This window comes from Mustela lutreola, chromosome 4 (genome assembly GCF_030435805.1).
Source record: "Mustela lutreola isolate mMusLut2 chromosome 4, mMusLut2.pri, whole genome shotgun sequence".
Classification (NCBI taxonomy): Eukaryota; Metazoa; Chordata; class Mammalia; order Carnivora; family Mustelidae; genus Mustela; species Mustela lutreola.
The window spans coordinates 90,745,496-90,763,217 of NC_081293.1; positions in this window are offsets into that span (position 1 = coordinate 90,745,496).

Below are 17,722 nucleotides of genomic sequence, written 5' to 3' on the forward strand. Positions count from 1 at the left end.
CAATCCTACAAGACTGCCCTCCTTCCCCACATCAGATGCCAATCACAAGCCCAGATTATTACCCGTACTTCTGTCTGACCAGTTATAAACTGGAGGTTCCATGACCCTCCTTGGGTCTATTAGATTCCTAGAGGGTCAACAACACTATCATCACGGAAATATAACTCAAAACCACAATGAGATATCATCTTACACCTGCTGGAATGGCCATATCAAAAATACAAGAAATAACAAGTGTTGGTGAGGATGTGGAGAAAAAGAAACACTCATACACTGTAGGTGGACATGTAAATTGGTGCAACCACTGTGGAAAACAAACAGTATGGAGGTTCCTTATGATCCAGTAATTCCAGTTCTGGGTATTTATACAAAAGACATGAGAACACTAATTCAAAAACCTATATGCACCTTTATGTTTATTGTGGCATTCCTTACAATAGCCAAGATGTGGAAGCAACCCAAGTTTCCCTCAATAGCTGAACAAATAAAGATGTGGTGTATATACACAATGGAATAGTATTCAGTCATAAAAAAGAGATCTTGCCATTAAACCCATTGGGTATTTCACTAAGTGAAATAAGTCAGAGAAAGACAAATACCATATTATTTTACTTATAGGTATAATTTAACACCCAACAAAACAAACAAAAAGCAGAACAGTCCCATAAATACAGAGAACAGGCTGGTGATTGTCAAAGGAGAAGGGGGGGAGGGTGAGCAACCCGGGTGAAGGGGATGGGAGGACACAGCCTTCCAGCTGCGGGATGAGTAAGTCACAGGAATTAAAGGTGCAACACAGGGAACAGTCAATGGTATGTAATGGTCGTGTATGGTGACAGATGGTAGCTACACGTGTGAGCACCACATAACGTGCAGACTTGTTGAATAACTATGTTGCACACCTGAAACTAATGTTATGTGCATCAACTGTACTTTGGGTTAGAAGAAAAGAGACTTCCAGGGAAGATGGCAGAGTAGGGGGACTCCAGGCCCACCTCATCCCATGGATACAACTCGATAACACTCACCTCAGTGTAAACAACGCAGAAAAACAGTCTGAAGGCTGAAACTCCACAACTAAAGGTAGAGAAGAGGCCAGTCAAGAAGGGTAGGAAGTGCAGAGACTCAGGAGCTGTTTGTGGGAGGGAAGGATGCCACGGTCACGCAGAGGGGAGAGAAACAGACCCTCACACCAGGGAGCCCGCACAGGGAAGATGAATCCCCATGACATTTGGCTTTGAAAACCCGAGGGGCCAAAGAAATCAGCAGGCTCAGGTCTAGAGAGCATGTGGGCGACAGGAAACTGAGTTCCCGCCCTTAAAAAAAAAAAAAACACAGCCACAAACAGCCCACGTGGATACTGCAGCAGCTTGAAAAATGCCTGGGGCATATGGGAGGGAGAGTTATTTACTAATCTCAGAGCACAGTCCCTGTCAGGAAAGACCGAAATCACTGGGGAACTCCTGCAGGAACAAAGAACCTGGCAGGCACCATTCCCCTCCTCCCATGCAGTATAAACACACAGCTACCCCGGGGGACTCACTAACTTGCTAGCTCCACCTCCTCCATATCCCATAAACAGCCCCCCCCCCCACTCGAGCAAAAACACACTATTCTGCTCATTCACCCCTCTGGAGAGCCCACCTCAATCCAGGCACAGCAAGAAGTCAAAGCTTGCTAACCTCACACCCCTACCCCAACACCCCCATGCTATATGCTGGTGGCTCTGCCCTCTCCAGTAGGCTCTTGACTAGAGCCCATTAGGGCAGTGCACAGACCTGGAAAAGAGCAAGCAGCCCATACATTGGCCAGCACAGCTCCACAATAATTCCTGCCCCAGAAAAAGGGAAAGATAATCACGCAAACTAGTCTGGCTCCTGCAGTGGACTGGAAGCAGGTAACTGGTCTGACTTCAAGCCCTGCTCACCAACCAAAGCTACACAGGGAAAGTGCCCCACAGTTTGGTGCTACTGCATCTCTGGCAAATGCTTGGTCTGACTCAACTCAAGCCCAGGGTGTCCCCAGACTAGTCCATGACCACCACAGGGACCAAACACTGCCCACAACAGGCAAAGAGAGCCATTGCAGATTACTGGACTGACGGAAAAAGTGGTTCAGCCACAACAGCAGGGTGCACCCAACATCCATAGAAGACACCCCTGAAGCAACAGGTTCTGGTGAGTAGGGGACACTGCACGGCAGGACACTAGAGGACCTCTTCATAAGGCTGTTACTTTCAAGTGCAGGGCATGCAGCTATCTTCCCTAAGCACAGAAACAGACACAGGGAATTAGATAAAATGAGGAGACAGAGAATATGTCCAAAATGTGAAAAACAACAACAACAACAACAGGACAAAATCATCACAAGAGACTTTAGCAAAATGGAGATAATGTCTGATAGAGAATTTATTTTTTTTAAATTATTTATTTGACAAAGAGAGAGATCTCTCTCTCACAAGAGAGAGACTCACAAGGCAGAGAGTCAGGCAGAGAGAGAGGGGGAAGCAGGCTTCCCACTGAGCAGAGAGCCCAATGTGCGGCTCGATCCCAGGATCCTGAGATCATGACCTGAGCTGAGGGCAGTGGCTTAATCCACTGAGCCACCCAGGCGTCCCATCTGATAAAGAATTTAAAGTAATGATCATAAAGATACTCACTGGACTTGAGAAAAGAGTGGAGGACCTCAGTGAGACCCTTAGCAATGAGATAAAAAAAGAACCAATCAGAGACAACACAATAAATGAAATTAAATATACACTAGATGGAATACATAGTTTACTAGATGGTAGAAGTGACCTGAAGGACAGAGTAATGGAAAGTAGTAAAGCTGATCAGGTGAGAGAGAAAAAATTATGCAAAATGAGAACAGACAGGGAATTCAAGCATAATGACATTCCCATTATAGGGATCCCAGGAGAAGAGAAAGAAAAGTGGGCAGAAAACTTTTTTAAAGAATAGCTGAAAACTTCTCAAATCTAGGGGAAAAAATAGAAACTTAGATCCAGGAGGCACAGAGATCTTCCAACAAAATCAACCCAAAGAGGTCCACACAAAGACATAGAAATTAAGATGGCAAAAGGAAGTTATAAAGATGGAATTCTAAAAGCAGCAAGAGGAAAAAGCACCTGGGTGGCTCAGTTGGTTAAGTGTCCGACTCTTGATTTCAGCTCAGGTCATGATCTCAGGGCCATGGGACTGAGCCCTGTGTTGGGCTCTGCACTCAGCACAGAGTCTGCTTGAGATTCTGCCCTTCTCCCACTGCCCCTCCTCCTGTTCTTGCTCTCTCTCTCCCTCTAAAATAAATAAGTAAATAAAATCTTTTAAAGTAGCAAAAGAAGAAAAAAAAAATAAAGTAGCAAAAGAAGACAGTTACATGCAAGGGAAACCCCACAAGGCTATCGGCTGATTTTTCAGCAGAAACTTTGCAGAGCAGGAGAGAGTGGCATGATATATTCAAAGTGCTGAAAGGAAAAAAATGTGCAGCTAAGAATAATCTACCCAGCAAGGCCATCATTCAGAATACAAGGCGAGATAAAGGGCTTCCCAGACAGACAAAAGTTAAAGGAATTCATGACCACCAACCCAGCCCTATGAGAAACATTAAAGGGAACTCTTTGAGTGGAAAGGAAAAACCATAAGCAAGAGTAAGGAAAGTAGGAAGCACAAAAGCAGTAAAAATAAGTATATCTGTAAAAATCAGTCAAGGAACTCACAAAATAAAAGGATCTAAAGTATGATACCATATTCCCAAAATGTAGGGATGAGAGGAGCAAAGAATGGGTCATCAGTTTAATATAAACTCTATATACTGAAGATATTACATACAAACCTAGAGGTAACCACCAAACAAAAATCAGTCATAGATATGCAAAAAATAAAGAGAAAGGAATCCAAGGACCACTAAAGAAAGCAACCAAGCACGAGAAAAGAGCAAGAGAAGAAAGGAACACTGGTAGTCACCAGAGGGGAGGTGGGTAGTAGTACACTTACCTTGTAGTATACTTACCTTGATGAGCACTGAGTCACGGAATAGTACAGAATTGTTAAATCACTGCCTTACATACCTGAAACTAATATAATATTGTTAACTGCACTGGAATTAAAATTTTAAAAAGCTTAAGAAAGGAAGAACGGCAAATACAGTGTCTGCTAAGCACCAGGCACTATCTAGACCATGGAAGACAGAGGTGGCAGCTGAGCAGGGAAAGGAGGACTTGTGCCCTCTCAGAGCTGGGCCTGGTGTTTGAGAACAGGGGGGTCCATTTTACAATGGAGGCTGTGTCCAGGCAAGTCACTGTCCTCTCTGAGCTCACTGTACTCTTTTTAAATGAGGAGGTTGGATAATATATATCTCTAATATGATATGCTATTAGGACCATATATTATTATCATATTATGGTCGATATGATACGATAGTGTGATCTCTAAGCCCTAACATTCTGATTCTAACACCGTAAGAATGAAGTTCACTTCAAAATCAGCAAAAGAGTTGCAGCAACATACAGACTTCAGGATGTAAACACTGTTATCCAGAGGGAAAATAAAGATGACATGTTTTTAAAAAATGTTTTAAGGGGAGCCTGGGTGGCTCAGTCGTTAAGCGTCTGCCTTCAGCTCAGTGCATGATCCCAGAGTCCTGGGATCAAGCCCTGCATCAGGCTCCCTTCTCAGTGGGGAGCCTGCTTCTCCCACTCTCACTTCCTCTGCTTGTGTTCCTTCTCTCTCACTGTGTCTCTCTCTGTCAAATAAACAAATAAAATCTTTTAAAAAATGTTTTAAATAGTAAAATAAGTTCCTTGGGTGGCTCCCAGAGATCAGGAAAGCAGTTTACCTACTAGAGTACTGGTTTATTATAAGAGGAAGAGCCAGATGGAAGAGAGGCATAGGGCAAGGTATGTGGGAGTTCCCATGCTCTCTAGGGACAGCACTTCCCCCACATTGCCATGTGTTTACCAACCCAGAAGTGCACCAAACCCTGTCCTTTTGAGTTATGAACGCTTCCTTACACAGGCACCGTTGGTTTGATCTTGGTTCTTGATCTCTAGCACTGTCCCCTCCCCAGAGGTCAGGGTGGGGACTGGGAGTTCCTAACCCTGCAATCGCAGCAGTCCTTCCGCACCAACCCCATCCTTGGGGCCTTTCCCAAAGTCACTTCATTAACACCCAGTCAGGTGTGGCTGGAAGGGCTTTGTCTAGAAGAACAGGGCACACCTTTCACCTTTAAGGCTCTGAGCTGTTTCAGGAACCAAGGACAGAAGACCAAGTATTATCACTTGTTGCTTGCTTTGCCCCCAACGTTCCAAGTTCCCTCTTGGGTCTGAAGTATACCTTTTGACTCTTCCTTTAAAGCCGGTCTGCCAGCTCTCAGTTCGCTTGGCTTTCCTTCATGAGAGAATGTTGTTATTTTCCCTTCATTCCTGAGAGAGATTGCACTGGAGACAGAATTCTGAGCTGACAATTGTTTTCAAGCACTTTAAGGAACATGTCACTTTTTCTGGCCTCCACAGTTTCTGCCAAGGAAATGGACGGCAATTTGAATTATCCCCTCTAGGGAATGTTTCATTTTCTCTGGCTGCTTTCAAGATGTCTTTAAGTTTTCAACAGTTTATGTTGTATCTGGGCTTGGATTTCTTTGGGTTGAGGCTCAGCTTCCCTGGGCAATTGTCAGCCATCATTTCTGTGACATTTTGCAGCATCATGCTTTCTCTTCTCATTCCGCGACTCCTGGGACGTGACCCTGGAATTTTTCTTTGTTGTTCAAATTGGATGATTTGTATTGATTTAGGTCTTTCTCTTGTCCTCTCTTGTCATCTACCATGCCTATTCAATGAGCTTTTAAAAATTTTAGTTACGTACTTTTCAGTTCCAGTATTTCCATTTGGTTCTTCTACCACCTATTTCTTTACTGATAATTTCTACTTTACTTTCTTATCTATGTTTTTTAAACATTTTACTTATTTACTTGAGTGGGTAAGAGACAGAGAGAATGCACCTGAGCCAGGGGAGGGGAAGAGAAGCAGATTCCCTGCTGAACACGGAGCCTGATGTGGGACTCAATCCCAGCACCCCAGGATCATGACCTGAGCCGAAGGCAGACACTTAACCAACTGAGCCACCCAGGGGCCCAATAATTTCTACTTTGAATGTTTATTTCAAGTGTGTTTTGTTGTGCCCTAGTTTTTGTGTTTGAGAGACCACCAAGGAGCCAACACCGATGCAATCACACAAGGGTTTATTCAACAAGCCCAAGTATACCCGTCACAGCAGAATCAGGACTTGGACCCGGAACTGGATTACAGTCAGAGTTTTTAAAGGCAGAGGAGGGGTGGACTTGGCAGTAGGTAATTGGGCTACGACTGCTGGCCCTATCTATGTTCCTGTTTCTTCTGACACAATTTATTACAATGTTAAGCTATCCTATTCCCAATTGGTCTTTGGTATAGTGTGTTGTTTTCAAAACCTTCGGTCAGCCTTCCCGGAGGCAGGGGTAACTGAGTTGGGTAGGTGAGGACAAAGGGGACGTTCAGAAGGGCTGTCACGGTAAAGAAGACTGTCAGGATATTGGAGGCCTGGTATGTGTCAAGCCAAGGCTGTTTTTCCCTCTAATGAGGCACTAACATGAAGACAATTGGGAGTTTCCTGGTGGAGTGTCACATATCAAACATCCTTGTCCGTGAGTTTTAGGTTTAGAAGAAATTTAACTTTATTTACATTTCCTTCTGCCTCAGTCTCCTTCCTGAGAGAGATTGCACTGGAGGGGAGGGCAACATTAGGATCTGAGTAACTTGTCTCTGGAAGTTGGGCTATTGATAAGACAGCTTCTTCGTTGTAAATCACTAGGACATTTGTAGACCGAAGGAGACTCCTGTCTTGCAAGGATTGTGATCTCTGCAAGTTAACTATTTGTTTTCCTTTCAGGGCAGCCAGGAGTGGATGAATGTCACACATATTACTGAGGGGGGCAGGTGGAGAGGGGGTGCAAGGTGCCAGCTTTTGCTTTGTCCTCAGCCAGCCTCCTGCTCCCTTAGCATTCCCCCTTGAACAATTTTGACTCTTAAATCTTTAAGGTAGTTGGCGGTGGAAGGCCTCATCTTCTGTAACTTCTTCGTGCTGAGCAGGGGCTGAAGAAGGGAGGATCTTGTGGGAAGGAGGCCGGGACCGGAGTGATTGTGTCTGCATCAGGGGTGTTATTGGATGCAGATAACATGGTAGGTACAGGCGAAGGGGGTGGAGAAATAGGGGTTGTCTGAGGTTTGGGCGGAGGAGGTGCTAGTGCAGGGTTTGGGCCTAGGTTAACCTGATTATTCTGGGCCGAGAGTCTCAAGGTGAATAGTGTACCTGGGTCCTGGTAGCCGAGTCTAACTATGTCATAGATTCTTAAGCCCCAAGTAAGTCCTACCTGCCATCGTGTATCTAGTTTGCCGGCCTCTGTGAATTTCAGGGTGATCAGATTACTGATTTCAGATCTCTGCGATGTGTGATTTCTTTTAAGAGTAATTAAATCATCTTTGTAGGGGGCTGTCCACCAAATTTCGCCAGTGAAGACACAGCTCCAGCTGGCACAGTAAAAGTGGGAGGGGCCCCCACACTGTCTTGCGCGTTTTCCTGTAAGGTGTCCTGGGCAAACATAAAAATGTCATTTGTATAGTTGGCTTCTTAATCCATGGAGATGGGTGTCCCCATGTAGTTTTGTTAGATCAAGAGTAAGGTCAGGGGGGCGCCTGGATGGCTCAGTGTGTTGAGCCTCTGCCTTCCACTCAGGTCATGATCCCAGGGTCCTGGGATCGAGCCCCGTGTCAGGCTCTCTGCTGGGCAGGGAGCCTGCTTCCCCCTCTCTCTCTGCCTGCCTCTCTGCCTACTTGTGATCTCTGTCTGTTAAATAAATAAATTAAAAAAAAAAAAAAGTAAGGTCAGGGAACCAAGCACATTGTGGGGCAATTTTTGAGAGGGAATATACAACCTCTGTAGTAGAAACACTTATTATCTGCCATGTTAGGTTAATTGATTGGTGGGGATTGGCCCTGGCATGAGGGGGACATAGTATAAGCAACACTAGTGGGGTAAGTGAGAACAGTGCAGTCTTAGCTTTAAGGGATTGTCCTTGTCGGGCTGACATTTCCATTCTGGAACAAAGTCCTTGAGAACAGCGTGTGGGTCAGCTGGCCGGACGTGGGTGTAGTGGACCCAGGGAGTAATCCCGTCGACCCTGAGAGTGGTGGGAGTGGTCAGGATCACGATGCAGGGTCCCTTCCAGTGCGGTTGGAGTGTCTGGTGTTGGTGTCTCCGGATGTACACCCAGTCACCTGGTTGATATCGAGGGGGGTACGGGGTTGGCCCAGTCTCCTAGAGGGCCTTCAGCTTAGGCCACACCTGTTCATGGGTTTGTTGTAACATTTGGAGGGAGAAAAGAAGTCCGTGATCATCAAACTCAGCAAGCACCTCAGGTTTTAAATTGGGAATAATAGGTGGGGGACTACCGAACATGATCTCGTAGGGGTTAGGTCCCATCTTATATGGGGAGTTTCGTACCCTATATAGGGCGAAGGGGAGGAGAGTCACCCAATCCCCGCCAGTCTCTAGGGCTAATTTAGTTAAGGTCTCCTTTAATGTTCTGCTCATCCTCTCTACCTGTCCTGAGCTTTGGGGCCTATATGCACAACGTAATTTCCAATCTGCCCCAAGTACTAGTGCTGTGTTACCTTAGAGACAAATCCTGGTCCATTGTCTGATCCAATCTTAATAGGAAAACCATACCTCGGTAAGATGCCTTCCAGCAATTTCTTGGTCATGGTCTGTGCTGTTTCATGTTTGGTGGGAAATGCGTCTGTCCATCTTAGAAAAGTATCTACAAACACTAGTAAATATCTGTACCCATATTTTCCAGGTTTTACCTCAGTGAAGTCTACTTCCCAATAGGCTCCTGGGCGGTGCCCCCGGAGCTGGGTGCCTGGGTTAGATCCATGGGCGATGGCATTACTTAATTGGCATGCATGGCAGCTTGCCACAATTTGTTCAATCTTTGATTGGGAGTCTTTGATGGTAATCTTTGCATGTTGCACCAAGTCTTCCATTTTTTTTGTTCCCATATGGGTACTCCTGTGCATTTTGGATAGGAGTTGTCGTCCCAGTTCCTCTGGTAGGATTATGCTGCAATCTGAAGCTCTTCACAGCCATGTAAGCATTGTGTCCCAGGCAGATGGCTAATCCATTGTAAGTCTGTGTCAGTGTCATTGGGGTTGTCTGGCAAGTTCGGTGCTCCCGGATCAGGCAGTGTGATCACTAAGACATGGTTCACTGAAAGAGCTGCTTCTTTTGCCTTTAAGTCCGCCAGCCTGTTTCCCCTGGCCACTGGCGTGTCTGGTTTTTGGTGTCCCAGACAATGGATAATGGCCAGTGACTTAGTTAGCCAGAGGGCCCTTAGGAGCTCGAGGATTTCTGCCTTGTTTTTAATAGTCTTTCCTTCTGCTTTTAAGAGCTTTCTTTCTCTATAAATGGCTCCGTGGATGTGGGCCATGGCAAAGGCGTACCTGCTATTAGTATAGATGTTTATCCACTTGCCTGCTCCCATGGTTAGCGCTTTGGTTAGCACAATCAGTTCTGCACATTGGGCAGATGTCCCAGCCGCTAAAGCTTCCACCCAGACAGTTTCTGTCTCTGTGGTCACAGCTGCCCCTGCATACCTGACTCCTTCCCGGACAAAGCTGCTGCCATCCGTTTACCAGGAGTCATCTGCATTCAGCAGTGGTCGGTCCTGGAGATTGGCTCTGACTCCGTGCACCTGAGCCAGGATTTCTTGACAGTCATGTAGGGAGGGTTCCCAGTCAGGGTTAGGGAGCAGTGTTGCTGGGTTTAGGGCTGTTGGCTCCTGGAACAAAATTCTGGTAGGGTTCAAAAGCAAGCCCTGGTGATGGGTCAAGTGGGCATTGCTGATCTATCGGTCTGGGGGTTGTCTGAGCACCCCTTCAATGGCATATGGGGTAGTGACGTATAGCTCCTGCCCCACAGCCAGCTTATCTGCATCTTTAACCATGGTGGCCACTGGAGCAATAATTTTTAAGCATGGAGGCCATCCATGCTTCTAATTTCTTTGAGAGGTAGGCCACCGGCCTCTTCCAGGGGTCTATATACTGAATTAGGACTCCCTTTGCCACCCCTTCCTTTTCATCCACGTATAGGTGGAAGGGCCTAGTCAGATTACTTCCGCAGCTCGAGTGCCGGGGCTGAAAGCAAGGCTTGCTTAAGGTCATTGAAGGTTTTGTTCATGGCCTCAGTCCACACAAAGTCCTGTCTTTGCTTTGTGGCCTTGTAGAGGGGCCTGGCTATGTCAGCGAAACCAGGAATCCACAATCGGCAGAACCCAGCTGACCCCAAGAATTCACGCACCTGGCAGATGTTTCGAGGCTCCAGAATCCTCATGATGGTCTCCTTCAGTGCATCCATTAACCACCTTTGTCCATCTCTCAGTTTGTACCCCAGGTAGCTCACCTCTGTTCTGCAGATCTGGGCCTTCTTAGCTGAAGCCCCATATCCCAGAATTGCTAGCGTTTGGAGCAAATCTTTGGTGCCTTGTAGGCATGTTTCTTGGTCTTCTGCTGCCAACAGGATATCATCTACTTATTGTAATAGAGTCAGATTAGGGTGCTTGGAACGGAATTCACCTAAGTACTCATGTAGTGCCTTGTCGAAGATGGTGGGAAAATTCTTGAATCCTTGCGGAAGCGGAGTCCAGGTGAGTTGGCCATTGATGCCCTTCTCCGGGTCCGCCCATTCAAAAGCAAAGAGGTCTTGGCTCTTTGGGGCCAAGGGCAAGCTGAAAAAGCCATCCTTTAGGTCTAGCACTGTGTACCAAGTCTTGTCTGAGGGCAAGGTGTAGAGGAGAGTGTAGGGGTTTGGGACGGTAGGGTGCATGTCCATCACCCGTCAGTTAACTTCCCTCAAGTCCTGGACTGGTCTACAGTCATTGGAGTGTGGCTTTCGCATCGGCAACAGGGGAGTGTTCCATGCCGACTGACAAGGCCACAGTATGCCCGAGTCTAGCAGTCGCCGGATGTGTGGGGTGATCCCTGTCCATGCTGTGAGAGGCATGGGGTATTGGCGGACCCTGACTGGATCTGCTCTGCTCCTGGCTTTAGTTCAATGTATTTCGCTGGCCAATGTTGGGCCAGTCCCATTCCCCCAGTTTCTGCCCATGCTTAGGGAAACTCCTGCAACCAGTGGTCAATGTTGGTCATTGGTGCTGAGGGCATCTGGTGAAGACAATATTCATCCTCAAGGTTCATGACAAGCACCTGGATCGGGTGCCCCTCTTTATCCAGAACCTTTGCCCCTTTAGGGTGGAAACTAATTTGGGCTCCCATCTTGGTGAGTAGGTCCCGGCCTAACAAGGGGTAGGGGCACTCAGGGATGACCATGAAGGAGTGGGGTACCCGGCCCACGCCGAGATCCACTGTTCTTTGGGTAGTCCATGAATATGGTTGAGTGCCTTTGTCCCCTGTACCCATGGGGTCCTATGTGCCAACTTCCCTTGAGGTTGTAGCAAGACAGAATGCTGTGCCCCGGTGTCTACTAGGAATTTAATCAGTTGCCCCTCCACTTTAAAGGTTACCCTGGGCTCGGGGAGGGGTGCCGAACCCCGACCCCCCATTCATTTAAATCTTCAACCTCCAGGATAGCAGCGGAGGCCTCTGTTTTTTTTTCTTGGGGTAATCTTTTACCCAGTGGTCTTCTTCCTTGCAATACACCCACTGGCTTTTATTCATTTTGGGGCGTTCTTGATGGGGGCTGTCCTCCTTACCTGCTCCTGAAGCCAACTTCTTGAGACATCTCTGTTTTTCACGTGGGTCATCCGTGGTCGTGGCCAGTAGGATCTTAGCCAGGTTCCGGGTCTGACAGTCACTTATCTTAGCCTGTTGTTCCTCCAGGCTCTCTGTTATTGTAGACTCATTCTGCCACCAGTATCAGATCCTGTAGGTTCTTTTCTCCTAGGCTTTCTACGCTCTGAAATTTCCTTTTAATGTCCAGAGCAGCTTGGTTAACAAAAGCCATAACAATGGCATCTCTGGTTTCTGGGGCCTCTGGATTCATAGGGGTGTACTGTCTGAACGCCTGTATGATCCTTTCTAGGAATGCTGCTGGACTCTTCATCTTTACCCTGTCTTGCATCATATACCTTGGCCAGACTGGTGGGCTTGCGTGCTGCAGCCTTGAGACCTGCCATTAGAGTCTGGCAGTAGACCCAGACCCTCTCCTTACCTTCTGCCAAGTTGTAGTCCCAGGCCGGGCGAGACAAGGGGAAGGCTGCATTTATGAGGCTGGGGTTCTGGGTTGGCTGTCTGTCTTCACCCAAGATGGACTTCCGGGCTTCCACCTGGATTCGCTCTCTTTCCTCAGTGGTAAAGAGAACCTTTGAGAGCTGCTGACCGTCATCCCAGGTGGGCTGATGAGTGAAAAGAACAGTATCCAAAAGACCAATCAGATCTTTTGGGTTATTGGAGAACTTTGCATGTTGGGTTCTCCAAGTGTATAAATCACTAGTAGAGAATGGCCAATATAACATCGGTTGTCCCCCCCATTTCATTGGGGGGTCCCATGGCGCGGAGGAGAAGGACAGTGGAATCGGCCGCTCCCCAGTTTGGGGCTGGGGCTGCCCAATGGGTCCGTCCACGTGTCCCTGCCACCGGCCCATGCACGGGGGCCCCTCCATCTGGGAGGGGGAGCGGCACTCCCTCGGCAGCCCCTGATGCTTCTGCTGGAGGGGCAGATGTGGGGGGGACCTGGTAGGGTGCTGGAAAAATCAGGTCCTCTGTGGGAGTGCCCTGAAGGACGGGGTAAAGCGGAGTTTTCTTGTCAGACTTAGGAGTTGGGTTCTGCAGGGCTAGGATCTTGGATGTAGCTCCTGCTTTGGGAGGAAGAAAAGATTTAAGCCAGGAGGGAGGATTCTCGATCATGTCCTGCCAGACCAGGATATAAGGTACTTGGTCAGGGGTTTTTCTCTGAAGATGACGGCCTCAACCTGTAAGATAATAGGTAGTTGAAAATTTCCCTCCCGGGGCCATCCAACATTAAAGGATAGCCACTCAGACATGCAGAAAGTCCGAAACTTTCCCTTTCATACATCTGTGCTCGGGTTATGCGCTCTCTCCCTGACGTCCGAGAAGTGGTCAGTCATCAGAGACAGAGGGGTTGTCTGTTTCTGTCCCATCACGCCCTCAGTCCACACCAAGACCAAGACACTAATGACAATTAACAAGAACACACTCACACAGACAAAAGATCTGGCGCGGCAGTGAAGACAAAACTGAAAGGAAGTTGAGGGGCAGTCCAACCGCAACGGCAGCCAGCTCTCCTCACAGATGAGGATGTCGTCCTCCAGGCAGAGACAAGGGACGTCTCCCAAGACCCCCGGTCGACAGCCCACCAGCGCGCCCGCTTAAGCCAATGTCGACCTAGATACAGCTTGGAATTCCTACAGGTAAAAATGCAGATTGGAGCTCCCAGAAAGTAGGTGCGCAAACAGGAAAACGAGTGCACTCACCAGCCGGCACAGGACCCTCCGGGTCGGCATCCTGGGGGTCTCCTAGATCTCAGTGGGACCTCCAAATGTTGTGCCCTAGTTTTCGTGTTCAAGATACCAAGAAGCCAACACCGATGCAATCACAGGAGGGTTTATTCAACAAGCTTAAGCTTGGGCCCAAGTATACCCATCACAGCAGAATAGGAACTTGGACCCCGAACTGGATTACAGTCAGAGTTTTTAAAGGCAGAGTAGGGGTGGACTCGGCAGTAAGTGACTGGGCCATGACTGCTTGGCCCTATGTTCCTGTTTTTTCTGACATGATTTATTACAATGTTAAACTATCCTATTCCTGATTGGTCTTTGGTATGGCGTGTTGTTTTCGAAAACTTTGCTCAGCCTTCCCGGAGGCAGGGGTAACTGAGTTGGGTAGGTGAGGACAAAGGGGACATTCAGAAGGGCTGTCACGGTAAAGAAGACTGTCAGGATATTGGAGGCCTGGTAGGTGTCAAGCCAAGGCTGTTTTTCCCTCTAATGAGACACTAACATGAAGACAATTGGGAGTTTCCTGGTGGAGTGTCACATATCAAACATCCTTGTCCGTGAGTTTTAGGTTTAGAAGAAATTTAACTTTATTTACATTTCCTTCTGCCTCAGTCTCCTTCAGTTTTATGGAGGGGAGGGCGACATTAGGGCTTGAGGAACTGAGTTACTTGTCTCTGGAAGTTGGGCTATCGGTAAGACAGCTTCTTCCGTTGTAAATCACTAGGACATTTGTAGACCAAAGGAGACTCCTGTCCTGCAGGATTGTGATCTCTGCAAGTTAACTATTTGTTTTTCTTTCAGGGCAACCAGGGGTGCCTGAGGAATGTCACACACATTACCGAGGGCGGGGCGGGTGGAGAGGGGGTGCAAGGTGCCAGCTTTTGCTTTGTCCTCAGCCGGCCTTCTGCTCCCTCATCAGTTTGTGATTAGTTATTGGAATATTTTAATCATAGCTTCCTGAAAGTCTATGATTGTATATATTAACTTTTTTTTTTTTTCTATTAGAGTTATTTTCATGGCTTTTTACAGGCTGGGTGATTTGGGGTTGCAGCCTATGCATTTTGAATGCTATGTGAGGAGATGCAAGCAAATCCTATGGAGAACGTTGACATCTTTGGTTTAGCAAGTTGTCCGTCTGGTTAGGTCCAGGCCACAAGTCCTGTGAGTGTTCATTCTAACCTCAGTTCAGCTTTCAAAGCCTTTACAATACTGTTTGGATCTGCCACCATCTTGTGACCACGGTTCTATCAGCAGAGGTCTCCTGTTTTTTCTGACATGATTTATTACAATGTTAAACTATCCTATTCCTGATTGGTCTTTGGTATGGCGTGTTGTTTTCGAAAACTTTGCTCAGCCTTCCCGGAGGCAGGGGGAATTTGAGTCTGTTTTACAGGTGAATAGTGTGGACCAGGTGAGCAGGTCAGGGGTGAGCCCAAGCTCATAAAAACTTTGTGGAGTCCCTACTCTCTCTCCCATACTTCCTGGGTGCTCTAGCCCAGCCCTCCCAGCCCACTCCAGTAACTAAGCCTCAGCCCCACCCCCTTGACGCCACAGCTCTACCAAATGGAAAAGAAATTCCCTTCCCTCGGACTCTTGGCTCTCACAGGTTCCTATTGGCAGCCAAGGTATTAGCTGGGGCTTCAGCATGAAAAATGGAGGAGGAGGAGAGCAAAGAAAGGGCATGGTCCCCACCCTGAGCTCTAGCCCTTCTGTTTTTGTTCTGCAAGCCTGGCCTCTCCAGGGCCTCTGCACCACTGTGCTCACTTGTGCAACTGGGGCTGTGCTGCCTTCTGGCTGGGAGACACCCGAGGAATACAAACATGGTAAACTCACCACTTCAGCTGGACTTAGAATCCCAGTGTTCTCCCCGACCTGCTTGGTGCTATTTACTTCTTCGAGTCTTCCAGTAGCTGTGACGCGCATGCTGTCCGGGTTTCCTTGCTGTGTTCAGTGAGAACAAAAGGAAGGTGTGTGTTAACTCCACTTCCATCTGGAACACAAACCTTCCCTATGATACTAAAAGCTAGAGAACGTGTAAAACAATATTACGTACTTGTACACCCCCCAAAGAGCGTGTAACTCTGTAGATAAGTGTTTGGAGAAAAGGTCTGCAAGTTCACGTACCCAACTTAACACTCTTTTCCTCTTCGAAGGGGGGCAGAACTTTGGTGAAGCGGTGGCGGGGGGGGTGTCTGGAAGAGCCTTCACTTTTGAGACTCTGCTGCTTTTTAAATTATGTTAACAATGCACTATTGCTTTGGTAATTTTCAAAATAGGAAGGTGTGAGGGAAACGACAAGGAAAATTTTATAGCTCAATTTAAAGGGTATATACAGAAAGTATTTTTGCTGGGTATGATACATCTTGTGAAACATCGGTCTGATGAAAAATCCATTTAGGAGCCAACATGATCATACATTTTCTTCAACCACTGATGTCCTAATCAGATTTCCCACAAAACAGAAATTTTAGCCTGCAGGATGAATTAACTTTATTCACATTTTCCAAGTAATTGCAATATTAAATATAAGCTAAAAGCAAAACGTAGTTCTTAGAAAATACAACCCCAAATTCTCATCACCTGAGCTTTGTGATTACAGGTGCCCAGCCTTTGCTCCTTCAGAATGTTAAAGTGAAGTCCATACTCAAAATAAACATAACGACATGGGGAGACTATTCTTAAGTACAGTTTTGCTAATTATAAAAGAAATCCAAAAAGAGGCTTCCAGTGTCTTCATGCAGGTGTCCTTTCATCAAAATGGAAATAAGTACTACAGAAGTAACTAATCTCCATCTCACACTAGTAGGCTTGTCTGGGCCAATAATCTAGACATGGTTCCTTGCATAGAATTTGGTATTATGCAGATACTTATACTGAATAACTCCCTATTCATTCTGTTGTATGAAACTCCATTTCAAATGCAAACATTTTGAAATGATCAGGTCACATCTTTAGCATCCCTCTTTAAATATTAAAGTAACTTATCACCAGACTATAGTAAGGACCTTATGAGTCAGGCATTAGCATTTTACTATCAAACCAAATACAGAATCCAGATAAATAAACATTAGCACCATTTTTAATTTAGTCCAGGGTAAAACCATCCACGAAACTATTTTTTTACTGAAGCAGTCGACAAAAAAAGTTGTTTTCACGTCTAACATATGCTTTGCCTCTCTCCCTCTTTGCCAATGATACTTTTAAACATTTTAAATGCCAAATACTACAGCATTCCATTTTTAAAGTTTATGCTCAGTCCAGCATTTCAAGTTAAAAGGAGGAGGGGAATCACTACAGAATTTTTTAAACCCCGCCAATAGCACAGATTTGTTTTGGAAGGTGACCTCTAACAATGCACAGACGCCCTTCATGCAATGTAGCTGCAATTCAGTTGGAGTGACCTTGCATACACACCTTTCAAGTTATTAGCAATTTTTATTGAATGAAACATTGACAAAGCGATTACATATATGAAGTGCCATTAATATGTGCCCACTACCTCAGGAGCAACTAAGACAACCTACACCCTATTATATGTTTAGTAAACTTTAAAAAATGTATATGTGTGCTTAGAAATGTTATGGCAGTGGAGGAGTCCATATATATACAGATATATATAGATACATATATAAAACCAGAAGTACCCAGGCTTCGGATACTCCTGCATAAGAGCAGCCTTCTAGGTTTTAAGAGAAAGAACTGGTTCCTATTTACTTCTCATCCACCTTGGTCCAGGAGACTGCTAGCTGTTTTTCAGGATTCTATTACTGTTTTTAATAAAAGTAACATAGCAAACATGTTTATGGTCAACAGTTTTCAATTTAAAGCCAAAATACAAAAGCGTCTATGTAGCAGTTACTTTATTCTATCTTTCTAAGTGTCACTGGAATCTCCAACAGTTTAAAACTTTTCAACATGAAAGGTAATTTTAAAAAACTATCTTCCTGCCTTCCAATGTGTCCCATGAACTAGGAACGTGGTTACAAATACATTAGTTTCTAGAGTGAGAAGGAAAAAGTAAAACCATTGAATTGTTACCACCCAAAAAACATCCTGGGCTCAAAGGGTAATTCTCACCCCTAAAAAGAAGACACCTTAACCAACTAATGGCTTGGGTGTGAGAAGGGCACTCACAATTAATTCAGATTGATTTTTTTTCATG